The following is a 19,971-nucleotide window of genomic DNA, read 5'->3' as shown; positions in this document are numbered from 1 at the left end:
TAGCGCTTTTAATGCACCCTTATAAAAACATCGGTCGCGTTTCTGCAGCAACATTTAACGCCGGTATTCACCAATATCGCGGCTGCCTTTTCGTGGTTCGCGTGGCATTAATTGCTCGGCAGAGAAGTTACTATCACCGAAAAGCCGGCGAAGCACAGTGGAAATGGTTCGCTGGAACGTAACCGAAGGGTCCATAACGAGAGAGCACGCGAGCCTACCCTTCGAAAGCTGCTCGCATCGCTGGCGATCTGTTCATCAGGTACGTGATCAGATCATCCACGGACGCTGCTCCTCAAAGCGACGATAATTCGATTATCTCCGTACACGTTCGACGACCGCCGACATGTCCTCCAATCGGTACATCTTCTTGGTTACTCAACTTCCTGAATCTAATTAAATTATTTCCACGCATTATGATTCCTCTTTAAAGCGTCCTTTTTTTCTGAATCACGGCTGACTTTGACCGTTTCATTACTCCACGGATTTCACTCTAAACGTATCAATTAATTACGCAGGGTCTTATACACACGCCAGTCAATGACACGTCGCGTCGCGTCGGCAACACGCCGGGGATACTGCACAGTGATCCGATCGATTTACAGAATCAAGGACGATTTAATTTTAATTACTGGTTAAGAGCTGAATAAGCTGTGTTCCGTGATTTCCATTCAATTACTTTAATGATATTGGAGTGCCATGTACGACTCCTTCCTGATAATTATTATTAGCTCTAGTAACATTAGCACACTCTGCGAATCTTCAGGCAAAATAAAGATTGTCCCCATCAATTACAAGAAGAGAGAGCTACATAAAAACTGATTTCTTCTCTTAATAATTTTAATAGATTGTAAATAATGTACCAGCGATATTAAATTCATTTGATGTTTCTTCTATTTTGTGTTCCACATGTAATTTTAGAAGAAATTGTTGCATTATATTTCTTCGAAAGATCTGTTGAATAATGAATTAAATCGCTCTTTTGAACGATACATTCGAAAATTCTCGACTGTAGATCGTTGGTTTTAATAGGACAATATAGAAAGTGTTAAAAAGTCCGTTAGAAATTCTTGAAAATGCGTAACGAGGGAAGGAGCTCTCTCTATTTATCGACGTCACTGGGCAGTCTCGATGCAGTTCTCAAGGCTCCGCCTCCGCAGCATTCGCGACACTCCCAGCGCACCACCCCCGGGAATCTCGGCGCCGGAAAAACAGAATTTTCCACGTTTTCCCTCTTACGCGGGCAACGTTCGGTACAGGGCTCCGCAGCAACACGATTGTTCTTAAAACAGAAAATTTTGCAAATTTATTCGCACGTAAGGGATGGGCACGCAAAAATTCTGCTTGGTGGTCTGCGAGCGGTACCGCTTTTGTCTTTAATAATGCCCCCGCGGAAGCGTTATCTTTTACTTTTAGTAGGAGAGTACGGGCATCCGGTGAGTCGGTCCATTAATTAGGCGGGCCACATTAAGCCGAGCATTAATATACTCCGCTGGCTGTTTTGTTTTATCCCGCAGGAAGGACGTAACCTTCCCCGGAGGTTGAAGGGGCATCCAGGCAACGGCAAGAGGGGGAATTATTTCGACGGCGGCAGCCTGCTAATCCGAGGTAGCATGCTACCGCCTTACCCCCAGAGACTGTTTAAATTCTGTAAATCGTCCTCGTGTATCCCCCTCTTCTTCAAGAGGACACGCACCACTGTCACTCGTTTCCGGAAAATTAAAGAACTTGATAAAGACGCGACGGGGGGAATCTGTTTGTCCCAATTGTTACGGGCTCGGTCGACTTCTGCGTTTCAGAATTTGTTTGTGTCAATAATCAGTAGAATGCGGACCTTTATGAATAATAAAAATTGGCTGCGTGAATTGCAAGTGATTGGAACCAAATAGACATTCTATTCTCTCTTACTTTAAGAATTTCAACAGTCTGAACATTTTAATCTTTTTACTGTTTTAAAATGCACGCACTCTCTCATTTTTACCATAAATGCATAATATTCGCAGCCTTTTCATTACCAACAGCATTATAGTCTGACGAATAACATTATGGGACCCATAAACTCTCGGCCCACTCAAGAACAATGTTTAACCCTTTGCACTCTTTTGTCGAGTGTGACTCGACATCAGCGAAAGAAAAATGTAAAGGAAACGGGTTTTTATATAATTTCTTATTTTTTAGTTAAAAACAAACACAAGTTCCACAAATATAAATTACAACAAAGTTTGAGAGCTATATATAATATAATTAGTAAACGAAATTGTTCAAAATATGTAGCAGTCAAGGAACTGTCCTTTGAAGTCAATTTCAAATAAAACACTTGAAATAGTAGGGAATTGTTGGCAATAAAATTGGAAAATAGAGTACGGAGTGCACAAAAGGTTAATAATGTAAACAATACCTTGAATAATGATACAGCAATGTGTAGTGGTGGCTCTGAGCCATTACTTGAGTGCTAAGGGTTTGGGAGGTCAAGGATTTTTAAATTATAGATAAAACGTATTTTGTAATATCCTTTGCTCGTCGAGGAACGAAAGTGTACGTCGTTACGTCCTGCGTGATTCAATTTGAGAACGTTACGAATTTAAGCGTAAAATCTCAGCAAATCAACTTACACGCGTGTTTAGGTCAAGCGGCGCGGCGCGTAGTGGCAGGGGCGTTCCGTAACGATGTAATTTAACGGGCGAAAGGAATATTTCCTACGGAATAAATCTCGCGTAACACCGCCAGTGAAATCCCCGTTTACCCGGTATTCAGCCCTTGCTAATGGGGGTAATTTAAGGGATGTTTTAAGCGGTCCGGTGCTGCCGTCGCCCGCCGCCGCTGCCGACACACGTGAGTCGCAAAAAGTTCACGTATTACAACCGCGGCCAAGCCGTAATCACGCATTAGCATTCCGAAGGCCGATGTCGACCGCGGCGAACTTCCGCCCGAACTTTCTCGCGTTGGAAAACCGGGGCGCAACTGTGCACAACATTCAAACTGAACAAAAACAACATTCAACGCCTGCAGTGCGCATCGACATTAAAACATTCAACAATAATTTCAGAAAGTGTCCGAGTATATGAAATTACTTCCAGCGGAACTGATACCCTTCGGAAAGGTAATTATAGTAAAAATACTTGGCGGGGAAGTCATCCTTCCGGATAATTTTCATCCGCAGCCCCTTAAGGTCGACGGAAACGGCGGAACGGACAAACGGTCTGTTTAACAAGTTCTTTCGCGCCGATAAACGCGGCCGCAGTGTCTCCACTCTTTTTCTCTTCATATTTGTCCGCCCCTTCTGCCAGGCGCCGGTTAATGAAATTCTAGTCAGGCCGCGGCATTCTTTCGTCAGGTGGCGATGCCACCTACCCTCGGTTACGTTGTCGGCTCCTACGTTTCTTTGTTTTTTCGCGTTCTCTCCCCAGCTTCTTCCTTTTTGTTCTGTTTTGTTTCCTTCTTTTTTTTTCTTTTTGTTTTATACAACTGTCTCTCCCGCTATCTCTCCATCGCCCACGTACACCGTCGCGCTTCTCCACGGCCACGAGAGAGGGTGGTCACAGTCTTGCGGAGTACCGGGCAGGGGTAGTTCAGGGGTAGTTGGGGGTTTGCGTACGTCGCGGCGCGGAGGGTTGCCGGCTGAAATGGGGTGGTGTGCAGTCAGATTACGCTAAGCTATGCCCGTACGTGCTCGCATGGAAGTTCCACCCCTCACCGGGTTTGCCACCCCGCCTGGGAAAATGTATTTATTGTTGTTTGTCCAGCGTTCTGTGTATGGCCACCGCCGGTAGTGAGACCGGCTAGATGGAGGGGAGAGAGAATCGCCCGAGGTTCAAGTTGAAAAACAAAAAAATTGCCCGGGGACGACCGCCGCGATGCCGAGCATAAATTTAACCGATGCTCACACTTCCCCGCCTCGCCCTCCTGAATCCCTTGGAACACGTTCCTCCTCGTTTTTTGGATTTCAATCCCATCGCCCGCTTAAATACATTTGGGATTACGCTGGAAAGACGCGGATGGAAGAAGAAACCGCTGCATTAATTCCTTCCTTTTTCACTAGTTTGCAAGACGAAGTGGTCTTCGCGCGATTAATTTTGACAAAATATGGAAAGTGAGAATCTGATTAGACATGTCGATAGCCTTGAAAAATGCGAAGTCGTTAGCATCCTTTGTTTAGTCTGGATCTTGATCCTAAATCTTTTTTGGGCCGTAAGTGGAGCATAGAAAATTGACCCACACGCATGTTGTGGGTCACCGCAGACCCAGTCATTGGCATCAATGCTGGATGATAAACCTAATCATCAAGGGCTGTCTTCGAGACTCTAGATTCGGGTTGCTTCGACATCTACAACTTCTTGAATTCCCGCTGTCGGCGGAAATCGAGGATTGGGCATTTAGTGGAGCGTTGTTAGGCTTGGGAACGATCAGGACGGTTCTTATCAACCGGTAATCGGTTCGTCCAGTCGCGATCCGATACGTTGCCGATGCCGACGACAAAGGGGCTATAACAACTTCGGAAACTTTTATCTTGTAGGATTAATGGACGGATTAAAGTATTTGCAGCGGGATGCGGGCTGATTGGGGTAAATCGTGGTGGGATTAGAACTTGATTGGCTAATTTGTAAGTGTCCCCTGCAGCCGGGTACGAACTTAACGATCGATCGGTGTCCTCCTTCCACATACGTGCTCAGCAATTCTCGCTCGGAGACGTCGAGACCTTTCGAACGAGTGTGGGTGACAAATTCGCGGAGACAGTCTTGAAAACGAATTAGATTCTCCGGATTATTGTATCTGGCGAGAATTGCTGCAAATAAAGCCGAAACCGCAAATAACGATTCTATAAGGGATCGTTTCCTGCGGTGAGTTATAATTAATACCGGAATGTGTCTGGCGAACTTAGTATGTCAACAGAATTATAGATCAGACTGCTAAAAAGCGTTCTAAGACTGTCGAGGTTGAGGCTTTATTCACGGAAAGTATATTAATAGGATACTCAATTACTTGGCTACGTCTAAAAGAAGTTTAATCATTTTCATTTAGATGGGATTCACGAAGGAAACTATTAAAGCACGACCACTGAATTATTCATTAAAAGATCCTTGGTTATTAATCATTGACTTTTAAAAACCTTATTAACCTTCTCTTCGTTAAATTCATTCTAACACTGTGGAAATCTGCTAGCTAAAGATACTCTTGATTCGTTGAATATTTTATCAAATCTGGCGTGCTCACTCGGCTCCATCGGGCTTTCACTTGTTCCGATCCGTCCAACATCGTTTAGTGGATACCTACTATAAAACGTTTGAAGAGTAAAAATAGACTTCACGTTTCTGATTAAATTGTTATTTAATTTTGGATAAATAGACATTCGTTTATCCGCGAGAAGGCGGAGAATGGATTGGCACACGAAATAGTTACTGCTCCACCCTGTACAGCAAACACATTCCGACGGCAATTATCCATGTCGAAGCGGTCGTGTACGATTTGTTCGAGGCAAGGCAGATCGAACGCTTTATCGTCACGCGCAGGCATCGCTCGAACGAAGGGCCCCGTGCAGTCGGACTGTGAGATTAGCCCTCCTCCATCTCGAGTGGTCAAGGCTACTTAATGTGCGGTCAATGCATGCGGCGGGGCGTCAGACTGATTTACATCGTATCCCTTCACCGTAAGCGAGTGCGCGTCGGATAGCTTGTGGTCGGCTGAGAGATGTGGCCAACGATCGAGAGACATCGATTCTCCGACCGTGGCGTTTCTGCATGACCCTCACGAATTAGGAAACCGCGAAAGAGGACGGCGAACAAGCACGTCGTCGGACTAGAGACCCCCCGGGAGGGACCAAGAGGGACTAAGACGGATCGTCGTGCGTATGCTGAAATAAGAGTGGCCTGTGCCGCGAGAAATCGAAAGGTTTTACAGCGTTCTAGTCACGGTCCAGATCGCCGGTAGCGATTCTCTCTCGGTTGGAGAGCGTGGAGGGACGCGGGACTACTTGCATCAACTAAACCCCCATCGTATAACTCACGACCCTTGTTTCGCGGCTGATCGACGTTTCGAAATATTTCCCAACTGAACGTCCAGACGTTGCTCGCTGTCCAGCTTCCTGTCTCCTTACAATTCGCAGACAGTCCTACGCCAGGACAAAACCGGTCTCCGGTGATGGACTCGCGGAAGATAAGGGAGCATTCATGACAAAGACAAAACGCGCTCGCCGTTCGCGCGCTTGTATACGGAACACGGAGTACTCGTGGTACGGTGCCGGCGTTCCTCTTCCCTCTACCCCTATCCCGCGCACCCCTTGAGCGATCGCTCGTCTCCCGTTTAGCGGGACGGCGCGACACAATGAGCGAAAACTTTTATTATTAATGTTTCGCGCGCAAGATAACACCGCTCGAAGCGAGACGCACCCTAGCCCTCGCGGCTCGCTGCCCGGCTCTTCTTTGCGTTTTTTGCGCGAACACCCTACCCCCTGCTGCCGGCCAAGCCGATAATGTCTCGTGTCCAGCCGGCCAAATGCTCTACTGATTGTCAGAGAACTTTCGGCTATTGCTCCAATGTACTCTCAGGGACAACATGACGGGTACCCTACGTTTCTTTGTGTATCCATGTGATATCGAAAGAAAATCAACATTTCGGGAAAGCACATTTTGCGGAACACTTCCATAACATGTTTTCGCCAGTCGGAATGAATAACATTTCTTTGCACACTTTGTAATATTTGAAATCAATGTTATTTTAATGTTTGATACATATTATGCACTGGAGTAAATTCACAGTAGATTTCAAACAGATTATTCACAGTAATGTAAAAATTGGTGCTACATTAGTGTCTCAAATGTTTCAGAAAGTAGTTTAGGATCGTGTCCATTAAAGGTATACCAGAAGTAACCAATAACCACAATAGTGGTGGGGATCATGCACGATATATAATTAAAGGTATGAAAATGATCAGGTATCCCTTTGATGTTGCTCTACATTCGCACCGGTTTCATTGTTTTACAGAGCCTAAAAGCAAGGGATCCATTGGAAGTTTGAAGAGAAATTTTAGCAGCGATTTAATTAGCATTCCTATGAGTCCGCGTAAATCAAACGCACGGTATGCAGCCGCGGGAAAGGAAAGCGAGATATCTCCCCAAAGAATGTTTATTAATTATTTTCCCTCGGCCAGCGCAATTGTGGCACCTTCTCGCAACCAGGAAGAAATTTCGCTCGAAAATTGTTGGTTCACAGTATCGGATGATACGCCGACGTACCGCGGGAGTCCCGGGGTCAGCAGAGAGTGGTCCGTTTAGGCTGCACCGCCCATGAATATTTGTTAAATCAAGCAAGATACCCAGCAAAGGGTATGATTAACTCGGGCCATCCTTGGTCTAGTGCAGATAACTCATTCAAGACGGTCTGGCCGCAATAAGACGAAGGTCCGGACACTCGGGACATATTCTCGGTCGTTGCGCGTGAGTTAGGACTGCTCTAGGAACGGCTGGCCGTTAGCAGTTAGTCGGTAAATAACCTAGACACCCTCCTCGACTACCCTTCTACGTGGATAGATACGGTATCTTCAACGCGAGGCCTCTCTCTAACTCTAGATCGGTTTTCGGTCAGACTAGTTGCATTCACGCGAGACTGAACACCGGCCATTGACATTGATGAAGTGTTAGTCACACTTGCCAGCTCAAAGCGCTTGACAGTTCAATGTTTTTTATTGCGGATGCTAAAACACCACCCAGGATCTATTGGGCTTTATATTTAGTATTGGAAGAACTGAATTTATTTATTTTATTTTACTGTGTGCGACACCATTAACAATACTTATTAACGACCAACTACAGTCAGTGCAAGAAGAGGATTCGACACCCTTTAAAAACGAATAACTTTTTTCAAATTGGTCCAAAGCAGCTTGAGTTTTTTTTTGAGATGTTGGAAAGATTAATTTACTAGGTATATAATGCGTCAATAATATATTTTTTAAATTGCTACTGGCGGCAATTGCGAAGAAAAATGTAAAGGTGACAATTTTTTAATTTTTTATTTGTGTCTGTAATGAAAATTTAGAAAAGAAGAATCCACGGTTTTAATGAATCGCAAACCCGAAATTCAATGATTTTTACATCTTACAATAGCCCACAGCTTTTTTTATGCATAAACCGATTTCGATGTAAAACTTTGTACATGTATTTCATTATATCCTTGTATCGATCGTATTTATTGTTAATATTAAATTACTGATGCTTTCGGCGCAAAGGTTCGATCATTTGTTATGTATCTGTACATGTATACATAACTTACTTAGATTTACAAAATAGATCTTTTAAATTTTCATCGCAAGCACAAATAATAAGTTTAAAAATCGTTACCTTTACTTTTTTCTTCGAAATTGTGGCCAACAACAATTTAAAAAAAATTATTCTAATAAAACCAATCCTTCTAAGGTCTCAAAAAAATTGAAGCGATTTGGTCCACATTGAACAAAATTATTGTCACGTTGAAAATGACTATACATATTTAGGTATATACATATGACACCACACCGGTACTTTACATTTCGGTAGAAGTTCCCGATTTAAAGAATTCGCTGAACGGTTGGACGGCGAATGAAATACGAAATTCGTTGGGGTAATTTACGACCGTGCGGGAGTTGAATTTTGACGTTTCGATGGATCTGAAAGAACGTCGTCGAAGACAAAACGGTCGTCGATGCCGAGGGGACGTCCAAGAGGTCTCGACAGGCGTCCCTTGTGCTCCTCGTTGTGGAGTAGTTTCGTTATTGACCGGCCGAAGAGTACAACTCGTTCACGGACGGGAACACTTAATCCAAGTGGGTGCTCCGTTAAACCGATGACAGGAAACGTCCGGGCGCTACCGCGCTCAGTGATATATCGATATTCGCGAGAAGTGTCTGCGGTAGGGGTCGAAACGGTGAAACACACCCGGGGTGTTAGCGACTCGGTCACGAAGAAACCTCGCGCGCCTGTCGCTCGTGAACGGTACTTGTTGATTCTTCGACAAAATGATCGATCGGCCAGAATTACTGCCAAAATACTTGGCGAAGCTTGCCTTGATTAATTTCTCAGGATAGACAAGCTGTTGCACGGCAAACGAAGCCTGAAAGAACTTCGTGTACGCTGATTAAACTCATAGATCACCCGAAACTGATTTATATCAACATAATTTGCACATACAGAATTTTCTGCTTTAATCTTCTGAACGGTAGAATCCATTAACAGTATTTGTCGATGATAATGTAACACACCACGTTTGATGTTTATCACTATTCAACAACAATGTCAGATATGAACTAACAATAAACCCTCAGGAACGTAATCCGATTATTTCTTTCGGAATATTTTTTAGAAGATTTTGAAGTTCTTTTTTTTCAATATAACAGTCATTGAAGATCTGAGTAGGCTTCCGGTAAGTAATGTGTTAAGAACAACAAGGATTTTAGTGATTCTTAACATAGAGTAGTGTAAAGAGCTTAAATTGTTGAGCGGACCAGTTTTTCAGAAACGAAATGCTCAACGGTAGCAGTGTTAATTAACACTGAAATCGCTAATTTACTGCTCGTAATGTACGGGTTGCCATCTAACAGGCTTTATGGAGCAGAATGGGTGCAGAGAATAATCAGACAGGACAGAGCAGTTAGGATGGCCTGTGAACCAACCGATAGCGGCAAATGACCATTGCTGACACCAACATCGTCTCGGTATACGCTTCGATAATTATATACGCGTCTACACAAGGAAACAGGAGTGCTATGTCAGCCTTTACTTAGGACTGTAATGACTGGAACCCGTCGGGCGTCGACCAGATAACGTAATTATGTCAACAAAAATGTTGAAAGGCTATAAACGAACTTCACGGTGTGAAATGGGAATCGTCTTTTAAACTGTCTACATTTTTTCCTTTCTTGAAGCACACATCTTTAAAAATATATAGATATATAAGTCGCCTAATTCTTAACAAAATCACGTTCTAAATTTCACAAGAAATTTTTTGTGAAAATAATTTACGAAAATGGAAATTCGCGAGCCAATCGAGGCTAAGTCGATGATGATGCTTTTTCAGCTGGTTCTCACGAATAGCGTGGACGAAATTGTGAGTGGCGAGCATGTCTAGATGCATGAGGATGGGAGCGAATCGAACGCACGCCGATCCCGATGCAAATGAAAAAAGAAAGGTCAACCGAGTTATTGTTTCCGTGATGAATGCACATAAAATAATGAAACTTCGAAAGTACACCGGTCTGGGAGAGAAAAAAATATATCGCACGTAATACGAGCGACAGCGCCATAGGGGGTTCCACACGCTTCACGTATACCGGCAGGGTATTTATTGTCCGTGGTCAAGGCCGAAGATGATACGGTTTCCCTAAGCGGCCGGGGACAAGAGATTCACCCCCGCCCGGCACACACTTCGGATTTATCGCAACTTTAACATTACACAGAAGTTGGAAACGGCGCGAGGGATTCCGCGGATATTTATACGGTTTGAATGCACGTACGAGGATCATTCTAATGGTTTTATTATACTGATACTCGCCGGATTTCTCGGTGGACGCATTCGCACCCGCATCCAGGCCGATCCCGTGGTTTCCACGATTCATCGTTCTCAGGGTTCGAAAATACCCTGCGAGGTGAATGCTAGTGACAGACTTCAGCAAGCGTAAACTCTTTATTCGAACAAAAAAGCTGATATTTGTTTAAAAATTTCATGATTCCAGACTGTATATTTACACTCGAAAGTATCAAATGTAGATAGTATCAATTCAAACTTGGCCTGTAGATATACAACGTGAACCAATAACTATGACCCGCCTTGAACTTGATCACCTTTCCGTATCTGTGCGGATAGTATAAATTGACCTTCGATTTTCGAGTTTCATTTGACAAGTAGATATTTCTGCGAGATCGCTCCGTATTGTCCAGAAAATTCGGAGCGATCGTTGATTGACCTGTTCGTTGTGTAATAAACTGTTTTACTCCGCCGCAGAAGGAGATAAGGAAGACAGCGTTAAGACGTTATTGACTAGCCTGACTGCAGGCGATTCCTCGATCCCTCTGCGGTGAATTCGAACGGGGCAGGGGGCAAAATGGAGCTATAGAGCAACGGACCGCAAAGTGGTCTGAGGTGCGAGTCGATCGAGGTCCTGGTGGAACGTGGTTCCGACGCATCTTTCCTATCGAGAAGGTCGATTTATCATCCCGAACGTTCCATAGGAATATTGAATACGACAAGATAATCTCTCGACACCCTTCTTCTCCCCACCCGATACCCCCACCCCCCCAACCCTCTGCCACCATGACCGACAGCATCCCCGTTTTGCGGTAGCGCCAGTAAACGGTCGTGCTTAATGTACCGCACCGGCCGATAAGCCGTTATGCCGTCGTGACGTAGCCTCTAGTTTTTGCCTTGCAAAACACAAACGTGCACCCTTTCTTCGTTGACGATCCCGCGTGACAGCGGCACCAGTCACTGACAGAACTCGTTATCGGGGCCCACGTGTGCTCTCGCGTACACGGTTGAAGCAACGCGTATGACAAGGGTTCGTTTCGTCTCTCTTCCACTCGTTTTCCCTGCTCCTTCACCCCCAGCCCACTTCTGTCGTCGCCTCTCTCGACTCTCGAAATGTTTCTGCGCGATATCATCGCCGCTATTATCGCAGCCGCAATTACACCGTGTACCAAGTGAAATGCTGCCGGTACGGTGGTGTGATCATTGAAAATTTCACCGTCCGCTCGTCGCCGCAATTCCGAACCGTATACAACGATTGTGTAGTCCTTTAGAAATCTGAATATGTGCTTTGGTTTCTCTCTCTCTCTTGAAATGATAATTATTTCTTTGTTGTGTTTAAAGATACGTCAAATGTCTTAAGGACAAGGTGAACGATTCAGTTAGGCTCACGTGATGCCATAATATTTGTTTAATTTTTTTTTTGGAAATCTCAGTTCCTTCCATTAGGAATTCAGTGATTATAATTACTCAAGGTCATCGACAGAGGGAAATATCATCATGGCTCTTTAAAAAGGGTGGTTTGGGTTATGTATGGGTTACGTTGTTCTGCTCCCATATTGTAAATCTTCTACGTTTCCTCTGTCTGTGATCTTGAATGGCCTTGAGGAATTATAGTTAGAATTCCTAATGAAGGAGGCTATCGTCGCGGGTGTTTAGAAAGCTGTGTGTCCCGTTTAAAAAAAGTGACTTCTAAATAAAATAACAAAGACAAATATTTTCAAGGTATTCGTATCGTGCAGGCTTCACTGAACCATTCACCTTGTCTTTAAGACATTTGACGTATCTGTAAAAACAACAGAGACATTTGAGGTGGATACGTTATGTGGCTCGCCCTGTATATTGATTGATAGCACCATGCAAGTATCATTGGGGCAAAAAGTCCCTCGGGACTTATTACACGAGTCTACGTTCGGAGCGTTCCCCGCGAAATTTTACCAGATGCGAACTCTACTTCTCCGCCGCTTCGAATTGTTACCCACCCACTTTGTATTTCAAGATCTCCTCCAGACCTATCGGCTTATCTCGCGGCTGCGAACTCCACCGGCTAAGATAGCAATCGACGCGGCTTAATTATGCGGAGTTCGGCCGACGGATCCGAGCAGTTATGCTAATCCGACTTTATTAATAAGGACTCCGGCCAAAGTGGATATCGTTGTAGGAAACGGTGGTCTCTCAACCCTTCGATCCACGCCCTGCGAGTCGCTACACAGCCCCGGTCGCCGCTCTTTGCCCATCCGGCGTGCTAAGTCAGCGAGAGTTCTCATATAATCGTTTTATCCGACGTTTACTCTGGGTGCTTTTCGGCGCCTGGGAAAATCAGCACACGCTGCCGCCGTGAGGCCCGATTTATGCGAAAATGCTCCTTATTAACCCTTTCACTGCTAGCTTGGACGAAGACACTTAGAGCGAAGTGGCTTTGCGCTTCTTTGTCACTGTGGCGGTTACCTCCTTCGCACGCCAGCAGATGGACAAACAGTCAACACCTTTCTCGCCACTACCTGATCCGACGTTTTTCAGGCTGCACTTAAAGTGTTGAACAGCCGCTGGTAAGTAATGCGTTCAGATTCTATAAAATATTGTAATTACGCATCTAGAATTCTAAATAAATGTCAGTTAAACACTAACTGCCACCGGACAAGCATGGCATTAACTAAGGGACCGACAGCTCTCTGGCAGAGTTTTCAGGTGCATTTTTCTGCACGTCCGCGATAAAGCCGGCTTGTTTTCAAAGCGGGCGAAGGATTTCGGAAAACGTATTCACGTCATGCACAGCTGCGGCCGTCTCGCTCTTCTTTTGACAATGATCGCGAACGCGGCGGTGACGTTATTTCACATAATAAAATCGAGCGGTGAAATTTAAACGGGCGCGGGCGGTCCCGGCCGTCACGCGGCTTTGAAAGCGTTTACGGTGGCCGCGTGTGTTTTGTTGCCGATCGCGTCGGAAGAAGAATATCGTCTAAAAAGACTGGCCGGTCGCATTTAATAATAGCCGAGGACCCTGGCCGCGCCGATCTCGAAACGCGACGGATAAAGGCGCTGTCAATGTTTTCGACGGCGCGCCCTCCGGCTTTGAATAACCGGAAGTGACACAGGTGTCAGAACGAGTGGATTGTTCTGACAGCCAGTTATCGGTTATCGGTGATTTTCGAATTTATCGGTGCTCGACAAGACGACACGATCAGCGTCGCTCCCATTAACGCGCCGAATGTTTCCCATGACTGTCATGGCGCGCCGGATCATTTCTACATGCGTGTGTTCGCCGTTGGGCCCAGAGTCACACGTGCCACGACGATTTCCAAGAAAAAGATCTCATGGTTACCTTCATTTTTTAAACGGGATGAACCCCCTTTTAAACACCTACGATCATATTCCCTTTCATTAGGTACTCAGTGACTATAATTACTCAAGGTCATTCAAGGTCACAGACGGAGGAAGCGTATAGGGAAATGTATCTTTAAAAACGACAAAGACGATTGAAGTGCAAACGTTAGGTGTATAGTATCCTGTATAGTATTAAAAATTGGATCAAAGATTGTATGCATAGTCGAGTTCGAAAAATTTCAAATTCTTTAAAGAATTCATATTTTCAAAATTGACTTCGACAAGGACTAGCATTTTTGTCTAGTTTAATTTTTGCCTGACGTCTGATTTACGTGCATATCGATGCATATGCATCCAGCCCAAAAACCAGCTGTGGGAGCCCCGATCGCCATCTTGCCAAGCGATCGTTCCGAAGTGTCTGGTGAGCCGGAAACAACTGATAACGATGTCACTGATCGACGCTCGGTCGCGGTCGTTCGAGGATGGTTGACGCCGATATTATCCATTGTCCTACTCGTAGGACCGATAAGCGGGCCGATAATAGATTTTACGGGACGGATTCATGCTCCGTTTCCTCCGGCAATGGCAGGTCGGGTGCTGTGTAAACCGGGGCTAATAAAACTCTTCGGACGACGACGGTTTATCGCTTTCAGCGAGACTCTTTATATTTTCGTCGTTTCGGCGACGGGTCTGTCGGCGGTCTCGCGAGTCGCCAAGAATGCTCACGATGGCCCCTCGATGATCCGAGGTTGGCTTTTCCCGAAATCTCATTGTCGTATACGAGGTCGACAGGAAATATCGTGAGAGACACGGAAGGGGATGAATAAGATTCACCCTGACGCACTTTCGGTACGTAGCACCACGACGGCAGAGATTGCGGCCCCGGGGTTGCAAATGGGGGTGTCAACGGCATCAGGCCTGTATTGTGGAACGTCAATGCCACGGAAACTAACACCGTTCCCTTCTCTTCACCGCTCCTCCTCACCCTCCGCCGAGCCAGCGAGAGCAAGCCATGGAACAAGATCTGTATTCTATAGGTATTTGGTTCGCTGCCATCTTACGCGTGCACCCTGCCCGATTAACTGGCGACAGAGCGTTCGCGTAACGATCGATTGTTCTCCTCGCATGACTTTTTCCGGGAGTCGCCGGGGCACATGTAACTCCTTTTAGTCCCAACGGTGAATATTGCGGGATGCGAATGCTGTACGTATGCGTGTGTGAGAGAGAATATGATGAAAAGAGAGAGAGAGAGAGAGAGAGAGAGAGAGAGAGAGAGAGAGAGAGAGTGATCATGACTGAGACGCTGTACGATTGAAATGCGGTCCGATTGAGATTTCCGTATGTTTGAAGTTTGAAATTGTTTGGAGACCAGCAATTTCCATTAGAAATCTTCATCACCAGCCTGATTCGATAATATATAGTGCAAGGGGTTAAAAATAGTCAAATTAATTGCTTACAATTTTCCATTTATAACTAAACCTGCCACCGCTGGTCAAATGACCGATTTGAGATTTTTTATTTTACAATTGTTGAAATTATAAATGTGTTTTCATGGAAATTGATTAAATACATTTTTTTATTCTGATATACAGGGTGTGGCCGGACGGGTGGTATAACCCGAGCTGGGGGTGATACTGCATGTAAAAATAAGTCGGAAGAAAGAAATAACACGTGCTATTGCATAGGAATCGTCTGACGCGTCTGACCATGATCGACCAATTCTACTTTGTGCATATACTAAACCATGCGAACCTGGCGGAACTTTAAACTGGATTTTCTCGAAAACGAAGCGCGAAACGAAAAAATGTTATTTCTTTTTTTCGACTTATATTTACGTGTAGTATCACCCCCTGCTCGGTTGTACTACCCGTCCGGTCACATCCTGTATATGTATAAAAATCACACAAAATATACATAAATTGAATCGTGTTATTTCTATAATACAATACACATCGGCCACTTTTGATGGTCGATAGATTTAGTGTTAACGTCCTAGTACGTAGCCTAATATTTGGAGATTCCACGACTTTCTTCTGGCAGGTTATTTGAATATTTTACAAAGCAGGTGCGTCACATTCTATAAATTATTTGAATAGAATTAAATGACGGTAACGATCGTATTAATTAACATTCGTCTATGACAATCACTCGGTTTCCGTTCGGCGTTATTGTTTCGCACCACTCTCTTCGCGACCTTATTGTAAAACAATTGACGATTTGCCGAGAAATATGATAGACATAATTTAAATCGAAACGAACAACAGTCCCGGGCCGCTGGGTGTTCGTTAACGCCTGCACGGGCAGCGCGCGGCGTGACGCGTCGCACGATTAAGCGGAATTACGATGTTAGCATTTTAAGCGTCGAATTAACGACTGCGGCGGGTGTCCGTGTTAAAACCCCATCGACGAAGAAATCTCGAGCGATCGCGGTCGATGCCGAGCGTGCATAGTATATTCTGGTCAGGTGTTCGCATGGAGGCACTCAAAGCTGTATTCCCGACCAATAATTTTGTTTATAGTAAATCGGGCCGGGCCGGGCCGGGCCGTGGCAGACAACCCCGGGATATTTTTCCGCAGTCTGCCCTCCCTCCCCCCGCTGTCCCCACCCCTGGGGGTATTATCATTCGCGCCGGTCTGTACCCGATAATGGCAGTATTCAGTCGCGTATGATGCGGAGAGATAACCGGCTGATAGCGGCGAGAACGGAAAATGCGGCCGGCGACCGAAATCCGGCTAATGGTTTCACTGAATCAAACCAGAGCCCAGCCGTTTAACGGAGCAAACAGACAGAAAATGGAGCGCAACCGCATATAAAGAGTCGATGATAACGAAATGATATATGACTCGCCGCGAATAACAGAGGAGAGAACCGAAACCGACGGGCTCTCTCGCCCTGCCCTGCTGTTTCTCGCTTGTCCCTCTGCCCCTCTTGCTTCGCCTCTGGCTAGGGGTTATACGGCTCCCTTCTGTGATTGATCGGCTCGGAGATATACCATGGTATATTCACTACGGGATTAAGTGAATGCGCGAACACTTAATAATCCGTATAATATATATCTTTCTATCTTAGGCGGTCGTTCTACGGACGGTGCACGTGTTGTCAGGGTATCTGGATGCCCGCGATAGTTACACCCCCGTGTTACCAATCCCGGGCCCCGTCATTCGTGACTCCGTATCGCGATACCGCTTTAATGACTTTCAGTCCCTGAAGCGGCTCGCCACCGATCGCTCTCGATCGTTCTCGTATTGTCGAAATTGTTCGGTGGCTCTCGGAGCGTTTCGTTGGCTATCGTAGCTGGATTATCAATGAATTATTATCGGTCCTCTGACGGCACGTTAGTACGCTGACTTTGAGCGAAACACGGGAATCGGCACTAATTTTGAGTTACTAATCTAGCTTTAATCGGGGCAATACAAAAGCGGGATTAATAGGAGTAATTAGCTACTCCACTGTTCACTTCATTTGAGAGCACACCTGATCGAGTACACGCCGACTTTCGGACGTTGTTACTAAATGCCCATTAATATAACAGACCAAATATTTTTTACAGGATCTTTTTCTGAAAAAATTTTATCAGATGTATTAAAACCATTGTGCGGCGACGTAAATTCGTTTGGTTGCAAATATAAATATGTCCTCGCCGATTTTGATGACCTTGAAATATGTTGTCAATGTCACCATTCTGAGTAGCTTTTTCCTAACATGCTACCGCCGCTCGGCCTTAGTTTTCGCGATATTTGTAATGACCTTGACAATAACTACAAGGTCATTAAAATCGGCGAGGAGGACCAACTTCTAACTAATTACCTAACCAATTCTATCGAGTTTTGTGAAACTGTGTGTCGTATAAGTTCACGTAAAAGAAAATTTTATTTTGCGTATTCACACTTCATTATCTTTGACTCTGTTTCAATACATCATCAGTTTATCTGTAAGTAAAATCTCTGTGCATTATAAGACGAGCCGAATTTTCCGAATCACCGATAGCGTATTGAAGATTTCATGATAAAGTAATCGACTCGTTCGTTCTTAAATTCTCCTTAGCACTCCCCATTTCAGCCATTAAGAAGACGACATTGCCAGCACCCGGAGGGAACCAAAAATATGTGTCTCGAACGATGCACAGTTTACTGAACCGTCGCTCGATTGTCCCTGCAGGTAACGGCGGGATAATTCGATAACAGGTTCGGATAGTTATCGATTCAATTAGCTAAGAGTGCCATAAAAGTCCCGGCCCCTCGAACGTGCGGCTTCCTTTGGACGATTAACGCGTCGAGAGTCCATATATTCTTAAGGAAAACGTTAATTTCGCTCGAGATTAAAGTACCTCCTTCCGGAAGCCGCGTGAAGATTGGTCGACGTGGTTTTATCGTTACCTGCACGAGATCCCGATCGTGTGAAAGGCACACGCTCGTGAATCCTCGAGAAGTGCTGGGCGAGTAAGGGAAGTTCGGTTATCGTTGAAGTCGCGCTAAAGCAAACAAGTCAAAGGGCTCGCGGTGGTCGCTAAGCTATAAAGTATCCGACGGCTGTACACTTAGGCGGGCCGCAGTAAGTTAATTCCCCGGCGTAACGCGGGCAAAGTGGGCCGTTAACAGTAAATAATACTGCAACTATTACCACCAAACGGCGCTCTTACCGAAGAAATATGGCACTCGTACAAATCGTGCTTAAGAATCCCGAGCTGTGCTACCAAGTAAGACCGAGTCTCCGCGAGACCAACAGACTTCGTTCCCCTCCGACTTGGTCTCCGCAGACGATTCGTATGTAATCCTCGTACTTATCGTCGCTTCTTATGCCACCATGGAACCAGAAACCATTTTAAACCGGCGTTTCACTTCCTTTTCTTCATTCAACATATTTTCTGTGCTTCCTCTGAATTGCTGATTTTATGATTTACAATAACTTTGTAATAGAGGTATATTGACAAATGCGTGTTAATTCTGCTTCAAATGGTCGGAAGTTTAATGTTCAAATTGTTCATTTAATCAGAAATATTTACTCTTTCCGTACGGAGACTTTTCTCGGTTAAATAGAGTAATTGTAGAAATAATTACTCTGTTTAACCTTCACCAGACTGATAAAAACGTACATGAAAATTTGCCGAATGGAAAAAATTTAAAGTTCTCTTAGAAATGCTATCCGTGATAGCATTGGTTTTTCGTTGGATTTTACCTTCATTTCAAGACTTTATTTAACATGGTTCGGATTGTCCGATTAAGGGTAACTTCATAATGCCTCTCTCATAGAAGGCCTGGTCCCTGTTGGCGAAAAGCTCGACTAAGCGATTTTCACAATCTTCTCTTGATGCCAATTTCTTATCACTAAGGAAGGATAAAAAAGATGGTAATCGCTTGGTGCCAGGTCCGGACTACAAGGTGGATGTATTAAAACATCTCAACCAAGCTCCCGGAGTTTCTGGCGAGTCACTATAGACGTATGTGGCCTAGCGTTGTCTTGATGGAACACAACACCTCACCTGTTGGTCAATTCTGGCCGCTTCTGGTCAATCGCTACCTTCAACCGGTCCAATTGTTGACAGTAGAGGTCCGAATTTAGTGTTTGGCCATATGGAAATGGTTTGGCCATCAGCTCATAGTAGATGATTCCTTTCCAGTCCCACCATAAGCACAGCAGAACCTTCCTGGCCGTAAGTCCTGGTTTGGCCACTGTTTGAGACGCTTCACCGCGCTTTGACCACGGCCGTTTTCGTACAATATTGTCGTATGTGACCCATTTCTCATCCCCAGTCACCATCCGTTTAAGAAATGGGTCGATTTCGTTCCGTTTGGCCAATGCTTCGCAGATGGAAATTCGATCCATCAGGTTTTTCTGCGTCAATTCGTGTGGCACCCAGACATCGAGCTTCTTTTTTAATCCAGCTTTATGCAGATGGTTTAAAACTGTTTCATGGTCGATCTTTAGCTCCTGGGCGACTGCTAACATGCCGGTCTACTTCGATCAATTCCATGATTTTATCGACATTTTCGACGACGGGCCTACCTCTGTGCGAGGTGCATCTTTAACATCGAAATTCCCAGAACGGAATCGACGAAACCAAAATTGCGCGTGACTGTATCCGGACCATAAACTCCATTCACAATTTCAGCCGCCTGCCTTGCATTTTCGCCTTTATCAAAGCAAAATTGTAAAATGTACCGAAT

The 19,971-nt window shown here is 44.9% G+C and overlaps 1 protein-coding gene across 3 annotated transcripts in view; it reads right to left on the bottom strand.

The window, feature by feature from the left end:
- LOC143221800 (LIM domain only protein 3) overlaps window positions 1–19,971 on the bottom strand; it is a 104,039-nt gene that overhangs the window by 45,116 nt on the left and 38,952 nt on the right. The window contains exon 1 of one of the 3 annotated variants that reach the window (XM_076447326.1): window positions 219–11,233. The exons of the other annotated variants lie outside the window; for them this stretch is intronic. The gene's annotated coding sequence lies outside the window, so the exon portion shown is untranslated. Of the gene's footprint in view, window positions 1–218; window positions 11,234–19,971 lie in introns of those variants that run through there. 3 annotated transcript variants of the gene reach the window in all.

This window comes from Lasioglossum baleicum, chromosome 3 (assembly GCF_051020765.1).
Source record: "Lasioglossum baleicum chromosome 3, iyLasBale1, whole genome shotgun sequence".
In the NCBI taxonomy this organism is placed as follows: Eukaryota; Metazoa; Arthropoda; class Insecta; order Hymenoptera; family Halictidae; genus Lasioglossum; species Lasioglossum baleicum.
The sequence above is the reverse complement of the archived record's forward strand: the minus strand, read 5'-3'. Positions and strand labels throughout refer to the sequence as shown.